Source organism: Desmodus rotundus, chromosome 5 (assembly GCF_022682495.2).
Source record: "Desmodus rotundus isolate HL8 chromosome 5, HLdesRot8A.1, whole genome shotgun sequence".
NCBI lineage: Eukaryota > Metazoa > Chordata > Mammalia > Chiroptera > Phyllostomidae > Desmodus > Desmodus rotundus.
The window spans coordinates 139,285,411-139,299,230 of NC_071391.1; the positions used below are offsets into that span (position 1 = coordinate 139,285,411).

The 13,820-nt window shown below is 43.9% G+C and overlaps 2 non-coding genes across 2 annotated transcripts; both read left to right on the forward strand.

Annotated features, from left to right (window-relative positions):
* Window positions 1-5,184: 5,184 nt before the first annotated feature.
* Window positions 5,185-5,264, forward strand: LOC112298185 (small nucleolar RNA U2-19). The gene has a single exon (XR_002974106.1). It is a non-coding gene; the product is annotated as a small nucleolar RNA U2-19 (small nucleolar RNA).
* A 149-nt stretch (window positions 5,265-5,413) lies between these two features.
* On the forward strand, window positions 5,414-5,483 carry LOC112298184 (small nucleolar RNA U2-30). The gene has a single exon (XR_002974105.1). It is a non-coding gene; the product is annotated as a small nucleolar RNA U2-30 (small nucleolar RNA).
* Window positions 5,484-13,820: the final 8,337 nt, after the last annotated feature.

Genomic DNA, 13,820 nt, shown 5'->3' on the forward strand with positions numbered 1-13,820 from the left:
ACTCTACACATACCCCAAAACATTATGGCTTCAAAGAACACTTTATTATTATTACTTAGGATTCTCTGGAGCTCAGGTGGGTGGTTCTCACTTGGGGTTTCTAATGTGTTGCAGCTAGACGTTGGCTGTGGCTACAGTTATCTGAAGGCTCTACTGAGCTGAATGTCCACATGTAACCTTGTTGAACAAATACTGGCTGGGGTTGTCACCCAGAGTGCCTGCATGGGACCTCTATCAATGAGAGTGTCGCAAGAACAAGCATTCTGGCAGACCCAGGTGCAAGCTGCAAGCCTTCTGTCTTAGCATCACTTCTACTGCAACCTCTGGGTCAAAGGGAATCACAGGCCCAGCCTAGATTAAAGGGGTGGGGGAATATACTCTATCTCTCATGGGAGGGGGAGTGGAAAAGAATTTGTAGCTACCTTTAATCTATCACACCTAGAAAATGGTAAAGTCAGAACTTGAATTCCAGTTGGCCTGACTCCTTCTTTTACAGCCACCTTCAGGCTTAATTATGAACCTGCTCAACTATTGGAAATGGCCACAATCGATTCTGGTCTGCAAAAAGGAAGTTGGGTGGTAATATCAACATTGGCTAGATGACTCTTGATAAAGAGGCCAGTGCAGGATGCACCAAGCTCTACCAGGAAGGACCCCACTCTTCCCATGACCCATAGGAAACTGTTGTCTTTTCTAATAAAAGATGAGAGTGTCTTGGGAATCATTGAGCTCAATGCCTGTAAAGCTTCTGGGATGCCAGGCTTGCCTCCTTCTGAAGTGGCTGATTCTTTTACCATGAGTTGATGGGCCCTAGTTGAACCTGAACACTCTAAGGAGTTCTCTGGGGGTTCTCTAAGAAGTGCTTTTTGGAATCCTGAGTGAATGTCTGTGAGCCTCAAAAACAACTGTACAATGGTTCCTTTTAGAAATAAGAGCTTGAGCCACAGTCCCCTGACATCTATCCTTGCCCGCTGTCCCAATGGTAACCCACCTCTTCAAAGACCCGTCTGCATACTATGCATCTTTGGTCCATTTCTTCTGTTGTGTCCAATGCTTGTCTCAATTTCTCCACTGTGCTGTCTGGCGCCATAAGACTAAGGGATAAATGGGCTTCACTGGGGTGTACAAGAAAAGCCTAGTCACCCCAAAGCACTGAGGGTCAGTCAAAGCAGGTCAGTGAGGAAACATTCTATGGAAAATTGAGGTATTCTCCCAATAGGAGTGAAGAGGGTGTTTCATTCCTTCAGTACCATGCAGATTTCATTCACTCCTCAAACATTTCCTTGGAGCCTGCACTGTGCCAGGCTCCGCCATTGCCCTCTTGTCATCCTAAGCACCTCTTCCCTGGCCTCGCCTACCTTCTTGCCTCTGAGGGTCTTCCAGACTCCACCCACAGAGCAGAGCCTCCTGCTTCCTGTCTTCACTGTGTTCAATGGTAAAGAAACTTTACCATTAAGTTTGAGAAAAAGGTTGTAAAGTCAAAAAAAGGAGGCAGCTTAAAGACTCCAAGTGTGTCAAATTGGAGAGTTTAAAACCTGATTATTCTTTAGACGTGGAGCTCGAAATGGTTCTAATCAATATTTATTGAATGATTAAGCAAACTTTATATTCACACTGTTGGTAAGTAAAAGGGTTTTTCTAATAAACTAATCATTAGAAAACATTGCAAGAGGGAGTTTAACTTAATTAAGAGGATAGTTCTCAAACCTATTGTCTTATCCATTCTGAATAATAGGCTTCATATAAATTTCAAGTGTACCTTAGGTATTTGTTAAAGAAAGCCTAAGTATTATCTCCATGAGACAAGATTTCAGATCAGTTAGATTGGGTTGGCACTTAAAAGTGTGGACAAAAAAGGGGGGGGCATGCATGGAAAGTAACCGCACAGGGTGATCGAATCATAAATTTCTAACTGGGCAGGCCATGGTGGGTAGTCACACCCCAGGCCTATAACTTCTTCAGTGAAAGGTTTTAAGTGAGTGTTGTCCATTGTTCTTGTGCATCTAGGTTAACACACCTTTGAAATACCAGAAGTAATAATCCTCGAAAGGTGTATTAACCCTCAGGAGAGCACATAATCTTGTTCCAATCGTCCTCACAGACCCTCTTTAATTTCAAATGAATAAAAGAAGCTGCAAAACTCTCATTCTCTGGAGATCTGAGATCTTGCTCCCTGGCATATGTCATCAGTTTGGCTCAGATAAACTCATAAAAATTCTCTACAGGTGTGGATGTTCTCATGTCGACAAAAGTAATAACAGTGAATGTATTTCAAGTAGCCCTTCTCCAAACCAATTCAAAATGGTTTGTACCAATTCAAAATGACCTTCACCATTTTCTCCCACCATACACCAAAGTGTCCTGACAGAATAGCTCTTCAGAACAGCCTAGGGTCTTAACCTGTCAGATAGAGGTAGTAATGGCACCTGTATCATAGAGTGGACTTTGAGAATTAAATGAGATTGTGATGAGAAAATATTTTGAGACATTTACACATTTTTTACCCATTATGTATTTTCTAAGGTCCCTTACTCCACTCCCAATTTAGTCTGCAGTCTTTCCTTATCATCTGGAAGGCGTAGCAGTCATTGTCTCAGAGGAGGAGTGATAAGGCAGAAAAGCCAGAAAACTAGTTGCAAGAGGTAAGAATGAGGGCTTTTGACCTGTAAAAATTTAACCCTTGAATAGCTGAAGCATCAAGTTTGTGCCATAAATAATAAAAACGGAAAAACAGAGAACTAGGCATATAAGGGTTATCAAGACTATGGAAGGGAGAGCAGAGGGGGAGAGGAGGCAAAATAGTGATAGTAGGGTCCCAGAGAAATGGGCTTGCTCCCTGGGAGGTGGGGTGAGGGTAGGTCTCCTGGCTCTAAGACAGAGGAATTTGTCAGGCAGAAGTGCTGAGAAGGGAGATGGGAAATATATATGGCTCTTTCCAGGCGCTGGAAACATTGGCTTGTTCTCTGTGAAGTGGGAGGTGGTTTTGAGACGGCAGGGAGAACCACGGCTTTGAGGTGTGAAGCAAAGAAGAAACCCAGACAGGGGCCTGATGGAATGTAAAGTCTAGCGATTGGATTGGCGAAGTTAATTAGTATATTGGGGCCCACAAAATGGAGGCCGCCCATGGAGGCACAGATCTAAGCCTAAATCAGCCTGCAGATAAAGGAAATACCTGTCAGGGAAACCTAGCATACACCAATCACAAGCCTCCAACTCAGCTTTAGTTTATCTTACCCTAGAAAAAAGGACCTACTAGCCTTATAAGGAAATCCCTGGCATCCTAGCCAATCCTGTTCTGTTTCTGAGTTGCTGGATCCTTCTAACAGTCCATATAAAAGTCGCTCTTGCACAATCATCCCTCAGAAAGAGTATTCCACTGCCTTTGAGGCACTGTACTTAGCCTATTAGTTGTTTTTCCTTGACTAAAGGGTATCAAACTCAAATTGTGTCAGTTTTGTCATTCAGAGGATGCAATGGCAGAGGCCACTATGGATAGATGAACTGTAGGACGTCGAGTCCCAGCCACTCCCTCTCACCTAGAACTTGGACAAACTTGAGATAGAGCAGAAGCTAAAATTAATTGAGATTAAGTTTCTGCTACCCAGGAGAATGAGCATTTAAAATAGAAATTAAGGCCACTTATTTAAAAAATAAAATTAAATGAATTATTCAATTCCTCATATCTCATCCAGACCTTGAGATTTACTCATACTCTAAGGTCATGTGTGTAAGTGTCTGGTATACAATAAGTGCTCAATAAATGCTAGTTACTATTATTATTATTACCTCTGATCCCAGGAAAAGACACTGAAGAAAGTGCTATTGTAAGAGTGAAACACTTGGCTTCTCTGACCCCACCTTGTTTAAGCCTGCTTTGTTTCCATGGCCTTCGGGCTAACAGCTTCTGCTTAGTCTTGCCTGTAGACATGCGAATCAGTTGGAAGAATTCTGCTTGCTGCTTGAGTGTAACAAAAACAGCCCCTTACCAGAAAGTGTCTCTCCTAAGGAGATAGGGAAGTATGTATAAAAATCACGGTGTTTATCAAAGACTGCAAGAACCTTGTGAGTGGACTGACATCAACTAGCATGATCTTCCTCGGACCCCGGCTGACTCCCAGACGTCTGCGGTGGTCAGTCACCTCTTGCTCTTCCCATTTCCCCTTCCCTTTACTTTGGGAAGACATTTGAGGAACCACTAGGTCTCCCATCTTCTTGGTTAGTGCCTTCTGGATCAATAAACCTTTCCTTACTCCAAACTCTGACATTTTGAGTTTTGGCCTTTTAAAGCATCAGGCACATGGACTTTATACCGGTAACACTATGACACACTTTAAGAAAGCCTTATTACCTTCTCTGCAAGAACCAAAGAAGGAAAGGGGTCCACTTTATTCTTGCCCACAGATACTCAAGTTAGCACTTCGAGCAGTTATGGTGGGAAAGGGGTCCACTGACAACCTGCAGAGGACAGCAGTAGAGTCTCCGTGACTGGTTGGGCAAGTTCCCGTTTTACTTTTCTTAAGATTGGCTTGGCTACTTATGGACCTCTATAGAGAATACTATGTACTCATCAAAGGCAGCTTCCTTTTGAGCACACACTGAGTCTACAGATCACAGCCTGTCCTGGGAAGTTTGATGGGATCATGTGATCAATCCTGACCAATGGAAGGGGACAGAAGTAAGAGATATCACTACTTGAACCCTAAAAGCCTTTTATGTGATCCTCCAGAGCTGGAAGAAAAGGGCTCTGAGGACCTAAGAGACAGACAGAGCTGCAGACAGGAAGAGCCCGGGTTCCTGGGGAGCCTCGCGTACGAGAGTCACAGAACTAGGACACTTAGATTGGACTGCCACTTAGTGAGAAAGAAGCTTTCCTTTGGGCTAAGCCATTAAAATGTGGGGGCTGTTTGACAAAGCAGTCAACTCTGATACACACTATATAAGTATTAGAGCAAGTTTGTCAAATGCAATTGTGACTCCACTCTCAAGCCCTGTCACCAAACTCGGCCATTTTTAGCAGCCTTCCCAGAAGTCAGAGTATGTGAGTACAATGCAGTTTACTTGCCTCCTCAGTGTTCTTTGGGATCAGCCATATAAAACAGTGATGCAAATCCGAGACTGAGGGAATTTTAGAAATGGGAGGCACGTGTGTGAGGAGGTTCTCTGAGATCTGCTCTTACCGAAGTGGATCAAAGATGAAAATGGCCAAATCTGAGCATCAGAAGACCTTCCAATCTACCTGATGCATAATCTCTATAGTTTTGAGAAGCAAAAGTATAAAGTAATTTATAACAATAAGGGTGTGCACGTGTGTGTGTGTATAAAGGTGACAACGGGTAACTGAGGACTTGCTGATGGAGGAATCCGATTGGGGGGAGAGGACATGTACAATATGTATGAAAGTCTGATCAGTTCTGAGCAATGATGAAAAGGTTTTACTACTGACCTTTGTAATTATGAATGTGTCTACACTTGATCTGAGCTCAGAAGTGAAAACAACAAACAAGTTAGGACGAAACCAAAGCCTTGGCCAGCAAAGTACTGACTTAAGAAGCTGTAGGCTGGATAGTACTGGATCCAAAATCAGCACCCACATCTTCAGAGATCCCTTCAATGTGCCTGTCAATACATCTGGGTGTCTGGTATTAACAACTCACGCTTTAGCATTACAGCAAACTGGGCCAAAATTCTGGGTCCCCTTCTTAACAGGTGGACCATCTCAGGAATAGCATTTAACATCTCTAAACAGCATTTAACCTCGTCTATAAAATGAAGATAATAATAACAGTACTTTCCTTTTAGAGTTGTTATATCAACTAAACAGATTAATGCATTTAGAGTGCTTAGTATACATCTGAACCTAATAAAATTTTATGATGTTCGTTTCTGCTGTTATTTCAAAGAATACCGAAGTTGTGTAAAAACAACGCAACAGCCTTCACAGAACAACACCCCCCACAGCTTGAGGATTACTTCTGTGAACAGAATTCTGCATTCTCTTGCTGTTGAAGGACATGCCACTCCAAAATATGCTGCTTTGGTGTATTGATTCTTTTGAGCTGAAGACACTTGATAAACAGCAAATACAGAGAGAGGCTTTCTCTGAACTCCACTTACCTACCTAAAGACACAACCTCCAAAAGGAACCCAATTGTCATAAATCCCCTCCTGTCTCCCCAGGATTTTCATCAGCCTGGGAAGATTGACTCTTATCACAGGAGAGGTGACAAGAAGTCCACACCACACCCAGACAAACTTTGTCACCCACTATAGTATCTCTCGTCTATTTTTCTGAGCGTCCATTCATCTTTCCTAAAAATTATTTACTCTCTCCTAACAGACCTACATCTCCCCTGCCCTTACTCTAATAAGATGGCATATAAACTCACAAATCCCATTATATTTTTGGGTATTCGCTTTTTCAAATTCTTTTCTCCATGTAATATTAAAAATTAATAAATGTGTATACCTTTTTTCTTGTTAATCTGCCTGTAGTCAGTTCTTCCATAGACCCAGCTGCTGAACCCAAGGAGATAGAGGGAAAGTCTTTCTTCTCCTACACTTTATTTGGGACATTAATTCCTTGCCTTGTGTGCCTGTCCTCTGCCAGATGGTAAATTTCTTGTCACTTTATCTCTTTCTGAATCCCTCAGGACATAGGAGTCTGACTTGCACAAAAATAGGCGCTCCCTTGAAGCTTTTTGGGAAGCAGAACCTGGCATGGGGAAGGTGAATGCAAAGAATTTGTCTCTCACTCCCATTCTTGGCCAGGGTTGACAAGGACCCATGCCTGTCTTCTTCAGGTCTCTAGCTCCTGCTGTGATGAAGAGAAGTGTGGAACCCAAGAAGACAGATTCATTTGACATGAACCCCAAGAAGAAATTTCTGTTGAGGTGGACTTTCTGTGGTCAACCAAGGGCCCGACTTTTATGACTAGGAAGAGTCTAGCAGCATTTGCTGACCAGCTTCTCATGTACTCTGTACACCCAGAACAACTTCAGACTGAACTCTTAGCATCACTGTGCTCCTGCCATCTGAGTCAACCATTACAAGGGACTTCCTGGGTTTGTCTTTCAACCAATAGACTGAGACCTGTCCCTTCCAATCTGAACTTCACAACTATATCTCCATTTGCATCTACACTGACCAATCAGAACTACTCTATACTGACCAATCAGCATGCATGCTACCAAACAATCAGAGCAGCATGATTCGAACCGATCAGAACTGCATAAATTTGGAAACCTCATTTGCTTAAAATTGGATCAATTGGAAATCCGGGAGGGAACTTTCTCCACAAGAGACAGCCTCTCCTTTGTCTCAGGGAGTGCAGTTTTGGTTTTCACTGGAAACTGCATTTTGCTGGTTTGCAAACTGTTTCACCTAAATAAAGTTTCTTCTTTTCTGCACCTAATTGGGAATTTTGGTCACAGAAGGCAGCCACTCCTAAACACCAATGGCCCTCATTAGAAAAGACCTTGACCTTGATAAGCTCCAGAGAAGCCCCCCAGGGTTCTCACTACCCCATGGATCACACTGTGTACCCTTGGAGTGAAATGGACCTCTCCCCGGCCCACAATGCACGGAGGCCCCCACACACCCAAGTAACCTCTGACTGTGCTGCTCTGTGCAGTTCAGGCCCAAAGCCAGATCCTCTTACCTGACAGGCTTGTGGATATAATGGGTACATGGCTAAGCAAAATAGGCAACTTTGTTTAAGCCCTCAAAGCAGCAATCTAAGGGCTTCCTGCTGCTTCCAGGGCTTGGTAGAGGCAGGAAATCATCTTGGAGCAGATTTTCTTTATTCTAGGAAGATACTTGGAGTGATCCCCTCTTGGTCAGGTCATGTAAGTGTAAAGTCAGTCACAGGAGTATCCAACCCGGCCAAGGATGGCTATGAATGCAGCCCAACACACAATCGTAAATTTACTTAAAACCTTTATTTTTTTTGGCACATCAGTTTTCATGAGTGTTTGTGTATTTAATGTATGGCCTAAGACAACCCCTATTCCAGTGTAGCCCAGAGACACCAGAAGGTTGGACACCCCACTCTAAGGGATACTCCCTGCCCTGGCAGAAAGGGTGCAGTGAGATCCTTGTAGAAGACAAAGGCCTCTCTGCCACCCTTCACATGCAGAGTTGATTTCCAGAAAAAGGAGGGCCAATTTGCAAAAAAAAAGGCCCAGAAACGTCCTGGAGCTCAGGGATGCTGAGGAGGCTGATTAGAAAGGAGGTCAGGAATACAAACAGGAGCACACCCTCAGGGAGTCAGCCCTGGACATGACCCGGGATCCATCAGAAACGCTGAGAGTACAAGGGCTGGCCTGATTCGACCACCTGTCTTCTCAGATGTCCTGCAAGGAAGCTAACTGAGCACAGAGGCAGTGCATGAGTTTCCAGACCAGAGTCTCAACCCCGTTGCACGTTAGAATGAGCCAAGGAGCATCTAAAAATGTGGGTGCTGCAACACTTCAACGGCTATTTTTATCCCGATGTTTACAGCACATTATTCACAATAACCAGAAGGTAGAAATAATCGATGTCCCAGATGAATGGATGAACAAAATGTGATATAATCCATTTAATGGAATATTATTCAGCCTTGAAAAGGAATGAAATTCTGACACACACTACAAAACGGATGAATGTTGAGAACATTATGCTTAGTGAAATAAGCCAGTCGTGAAAGAGCAAATATTGTATGACTCAACTTATATGAAAGCCTAGAGTAGGCAAATTATTTACAGAGACAGAAAGTAAATGGTAGTTGTCAGGGGCAGGGGGGAAGGGGGAAAGGAGAGTTATAATTTGACAGGTATCAAGGTGCAGTCTGGGATGCTGAAAACGTTCCCGGAGATGGGTAGCGGTGATGGTCGCACATCTGTGTGAATGTACATGGAACATACTGTGTGAATGTGTTCATGCCATTGAACAGCGTGCTTAAAAATGGTTAAAATGGTAAATTTTTTGTTAGGCCTATTTTACCACACACCCAAAAAGAATATCAGAGAGGCAATATGAGACTTTTCTTGTCATGGCACACCTGAGGCTTCCAAGTTGAAAAAGTAGGTAACAAGAACACCCTTTTTATAGAAAGGTGCTGGACCTGCTAGGCAGGATTTTTTAAAAAAACAAAAAACAAAACCAAGGCAGGGAAGGGCCAAAGCCCTAGGAGCAAACAACAAACAAACAAACAAACAAATAAACATTAAAAAATTGAAACTCAACCAACTAAATTTGAAGATCTAATTTGCTTTATTAAGTGATTTCTGACTGGAGCAGCATCCCACCTGGCAACTAGAAGGGCTCTCAGAGGGTGGGACAACCTGGGAGGTTTTTATAGGAAGAAGGGTGGGAAAGAGAGCGATTAACAAAGGAAAGGAAAGGATTATTTGGGCACAAGGACATTAGGACATTTCCTCCCTCTTTTTTGGAGGGAGGAAAGGGGAGCATTTCTATCTGGATTGCCTCTCCTTTCATGGAGTGAGGGGTATGGAGAGGGTCCATGTAACAGATTACTTCACTGGGCTAACCAGAAAATTCCAGACTGGTTGATTAAGATGATATTAAATCTAGGTTTGGCATCATGGGCTTTTGGCCTGAGCAACACCATTTTGGGCCAGTGGTTTTCTCCTTATCAAACAAAAAACCCACCAGAGTTCTGCCTCTCTGAACCTATCAGGCACTCCCCTTCAAGCAATTTGTTCTAAATGTTATTAATGAAGATATTAGGAATACAATTGTCTTGGGCATTTCCCTTCCCCTCCTGCTAAGAAAAAGCACCCAATAGGTGGACCCAGAGTGGTAGACATGGGTTTCCTCAAGATAACAGAACATGGCACCCCAAAAAATACACTTTGACCTAAGGATTATTTTGAGCAGAAGGCAACTGAGAAGAAGCAGATACAAGAAAAGCTCTCTGCCCTCCGTACCCGTGTTTGCCTGAAAAGGGAGGAAGTAAATTTGTCAGGTGTCCCCCTCCTCTCCATCAAGAGCAGAAGTTAATCACTGGAGACCACTCTTGACCCTTATCAGTCCAGAGAAATCTATACAACAAACACTGCTAATCCAGCCCGTATCTACCATAGCTTTCTCCAAATATTTGCCTACTCCACAATTTGCCCCTGGGAAGTTCAAAGCCCTTTTCCTTTGTCTTGTCACTTTCCTAAACAGTGCTTGTTCTTTTATCATCTCTGAGTGCTCCACTCTACCAGTATGCATGTTAATAAACTTGTTTTCTCTTGTTATTCTGTCTTTGGCAGTCTAACTCACAGAGCCCCAGGCAATGAACCTACAGTGACTAGAGGGAAGAAAGAAGGTTTTCCTGTCCTGCGTCAGCAGTTGGAAAGACTAGAAAAGTTCAAAAGAGAGGCGCTGGCTGTGTCTGCTCCTAATTGGACGGGCCTGGATGCTGCCATATTCGTGTATGAGAAAGAAGCCTTCGGAGGGACTGAAGCTTTCCTCATCTTAAATATTGATCTTGGTGGTAGTTAGCCGGGTGCAAAAATTCATTAAGCTGTGCACTTAAGATGTGTGAGCTTTGCTATATCTAAATTACACCTCAATGTAAAAATACCAGTGGCCAAGCTTACACCACAAAAAGTTTAGATTCAAACGGCATGGGATAAGGCTCAGGCATCAGTCCCAGTAGGGGCTGCACAGCACATCCTTGAGTCACGGGAAAAGAACCAGGCCGGAGCAGGTCTAACTCAGGCTGGCCAGTAGTGTGCAGGTTCGTGACTTCACGCAGGGAAGATTTCTCAGCATGAGTCCAGGTGATTTTGAGAGTACGTTTATTAAAGCTGGGGACAGTGAAACGAAAGAAGAAGCAACAGGAGAGAGCCTAGGCGATGCTCTGTTTTGGCTCCCTAGAAACGTTACAAGAAAGAAGGGAGCTGTGGTGGGGCTGCTGTTAGCTCACTGAAAAGTCAGCCATTGTTCCCCTTATTGCAAGTCTCGTGGGATCCCTTAGAGTTTAGGAGAGAAAAGTAAAGATGCGTGCCTGAGGGGGAAGCAAGGAGTGGGCATGCTCCAGAGAGAGCCCGCAACGGGTCTTTGTCTTGAGGGTTCTCATGTTTTCTAAAGTTGGGAATTTTAGAGGCCTTAGGGGAGGATCTCAATAGAATAGTCATCAGCTTTATGCTGAGGCGCCAAAATAAGATTTATTCCCCTGACTTCGTCTATCTTTGGGTGTGGTTGGCACAAATGGCGCCAACTGGATTTCTGTTATATATCTCCCTGAGTAGGGTGATTTAGGCTATGTACCCTCTGGTTAGGGAGGAGAAATGTAAACCATTTACTCTTAAGTGTCCTTGGTTAGGGAACTTAGGATTTTGTGATTTACTAGATGGCTGTAAACTCCTTGGCCATTTAACTGTCTGTTTCCGGTCCCTATTCCGCTCGTCCCGGCTTACTTACCTGTCTCACTTGTACGGGATGGCTAGTGACTGGTCTGTGCCCAGCCTTTGGAAGCAGGATTAGCCTCTGGGAACTAAGTGAACTACAGGGTTTATAGGACCATTCATGGGGTAGGAGAGAGGACTGTTATATAATTTGTCAATTCCCACCTGTTCCCCTATATCCTTCTAAGAATCAACTACAAATCAACTTTGAAAATCCACCCCATGAGCCACCACCCAGGGACTCATCAGCTCTGCCTACACATCTGAACCCCAGTGGCAAGGGCCTCCTGTAGTAACAGCCAAAACTCTAAGGCCTCAGCCCCCAGTTCCTCTGGCAAGTTCCTCCTCACGGTAAGCCAGGGAGCCAGAAGCTTACAACTGCAGGAAGTCAGGGTCCACAGCTTCAGCCTGGCATCACATGGCATCACATGGCCTGCAAAGAAGCAGGCACACATGAGGCAGGTGACACGGGTGTTTCCAAGGACCATGGAGAAGAAGGAGCAAAATGGTGATTTTGGCTCCAGAGTCCTGAGTCAATACAGTGTAAAAACTTGGTGACTATGGCCTGGGAAGTCATTAGAATGAGTATTTATGGCTGTATTTTTCTTTGAGCTTGACTAGACAATCCTTTGGCACCAGAAGCCTCACACCAACCCGCGTATCTATAAATTAAGCAGTGAAGCAAGCAGACAGGCTCTGTGTTACCGGACACTAATTTGGTGCCTCGGCTTGAAAATTCAAGATACTTAGAACAAGCTCTTGCAATTAGACATTTAAAAATATCTAATGAATACCAATGCATAGAGAGAAAAAAAAGAAGTGAGGTCTACTCAAGTAACTGTTACATGGCAGAAAGAGACAGCACCGGGTTCATCTGCAGGACAGCCCACAGCAGAGACCCCCACTCCCTTTCTTGAAGGTCAGAGCCTTCCTATACTACTTCCAGATTTCCGGAATAACTTCCCAAAGTCTCCTAAGCAGTTGGGGTACATTTGAGACATCACCAATACCATTCTCGAATTTTCTCATCTTTACCTCAGACCCGAAATGTAAATGCCAGACACTCCAGCCGTTGTCCTTAGCTGTTACCTTGTTCACTTACAGCCTCAGTATGGCCCTGCCAGTGCCCCTCAACCCCCTGGCATAGTTTCACTTCTCTCATTCTAATTGCTGTCTTTCTCTGTTCTTCATTTTCTTCCCTTTTCTTCTCTACTTCAGTCTTCAGTTAGAGTCATTTTGTGCCACCCTAGTGATTTTTGCATATCCTAATATTTACTTAACTTTTTTTACATTGACTGATTTTTTTAATCTCTTGACTCCCTTTTAAAACCTAAATAAAATTGCTTTTAAAACAAAACTTTATATCAATAGAAAACCAGTATTCCTTGCTAAAAAATGAAAAGAAATTATAAAACAGTAAAATAAATACAATGAAGACAAGCTCCAGTATCAAATTCTAACCAGACACCATCGGTGACTGAAGGCTCTGAGCCAGAGATCTCCCCACCCTTGGCTAAGGTAGGAGGTAGGAAATGCTAAGAGAGGTCTTGAAGACAGATTAGCACCAAACTGAGGCTTTGTCTTTCAGATAATCAGAAGCGATAAGGGAATAGCCTCATCATTGAGTTATTTATTCAATTCTGTGTCCTTAGATCATTCTGTGTGGCCCAGGAAATCATGGTGTGAAGAATCCTCTAGTTTGGACTTACAAGCAAGATGGAGGCATAGGTAAACATGCTTCGCCTCCTAGCAGAACTACCGAAAAAAAATTACATCTAGACTACAAAACAACACCAGAATCATCAGGAAATCGAGCTGTATGGAAATCTGACAACCAAGGATTTAAGGAAGCCACATTCATCCTGATGGATAGGAGGGGCAGAGATGTGGAGAGAGGAGGAGAGGTGCAAAGCCACGGGAGTGGCAAGGAGAAGTCATGGAAGGGGTGGTCCTACATTCATATGTGGTGGATAAAATTCGGGAAGGATACATCAAGAGTGAGAGATCCCAGCCCCAGACCAAATCACCCAGCGGCCCAGGGTTCCAGCACTAGGAAGATGAATCCCCATAACTTCTGGCTGTAAAAACCAGTGGGGGTTGGAGCATCAGAAGAAACTGCCGGATTATCAGGAGATTCATCTTAAAGGGCCCAAATAAACTCAGGACTTACACAGACCCACCCCCTCCAGGATTCAGCACCAGGGCAGCAGCTGGAAGGACACAAGTGGCATACGGGGAGAAAGTGAGGAGACTAGAAAGAGGGAGAGTGCTTAGAGACAGCCTCCTCCCAGGAAAACCTCCAGAAGCCAGGCAGTGACATTGTCCCCTCTTCAAGCCCTTCCCCTACACAGAGCCACAAAGCAGTGAAACGGGTCTCACTCTCGCCATCACCTAAGGCTCTGCTCCACACAACTTATAGGT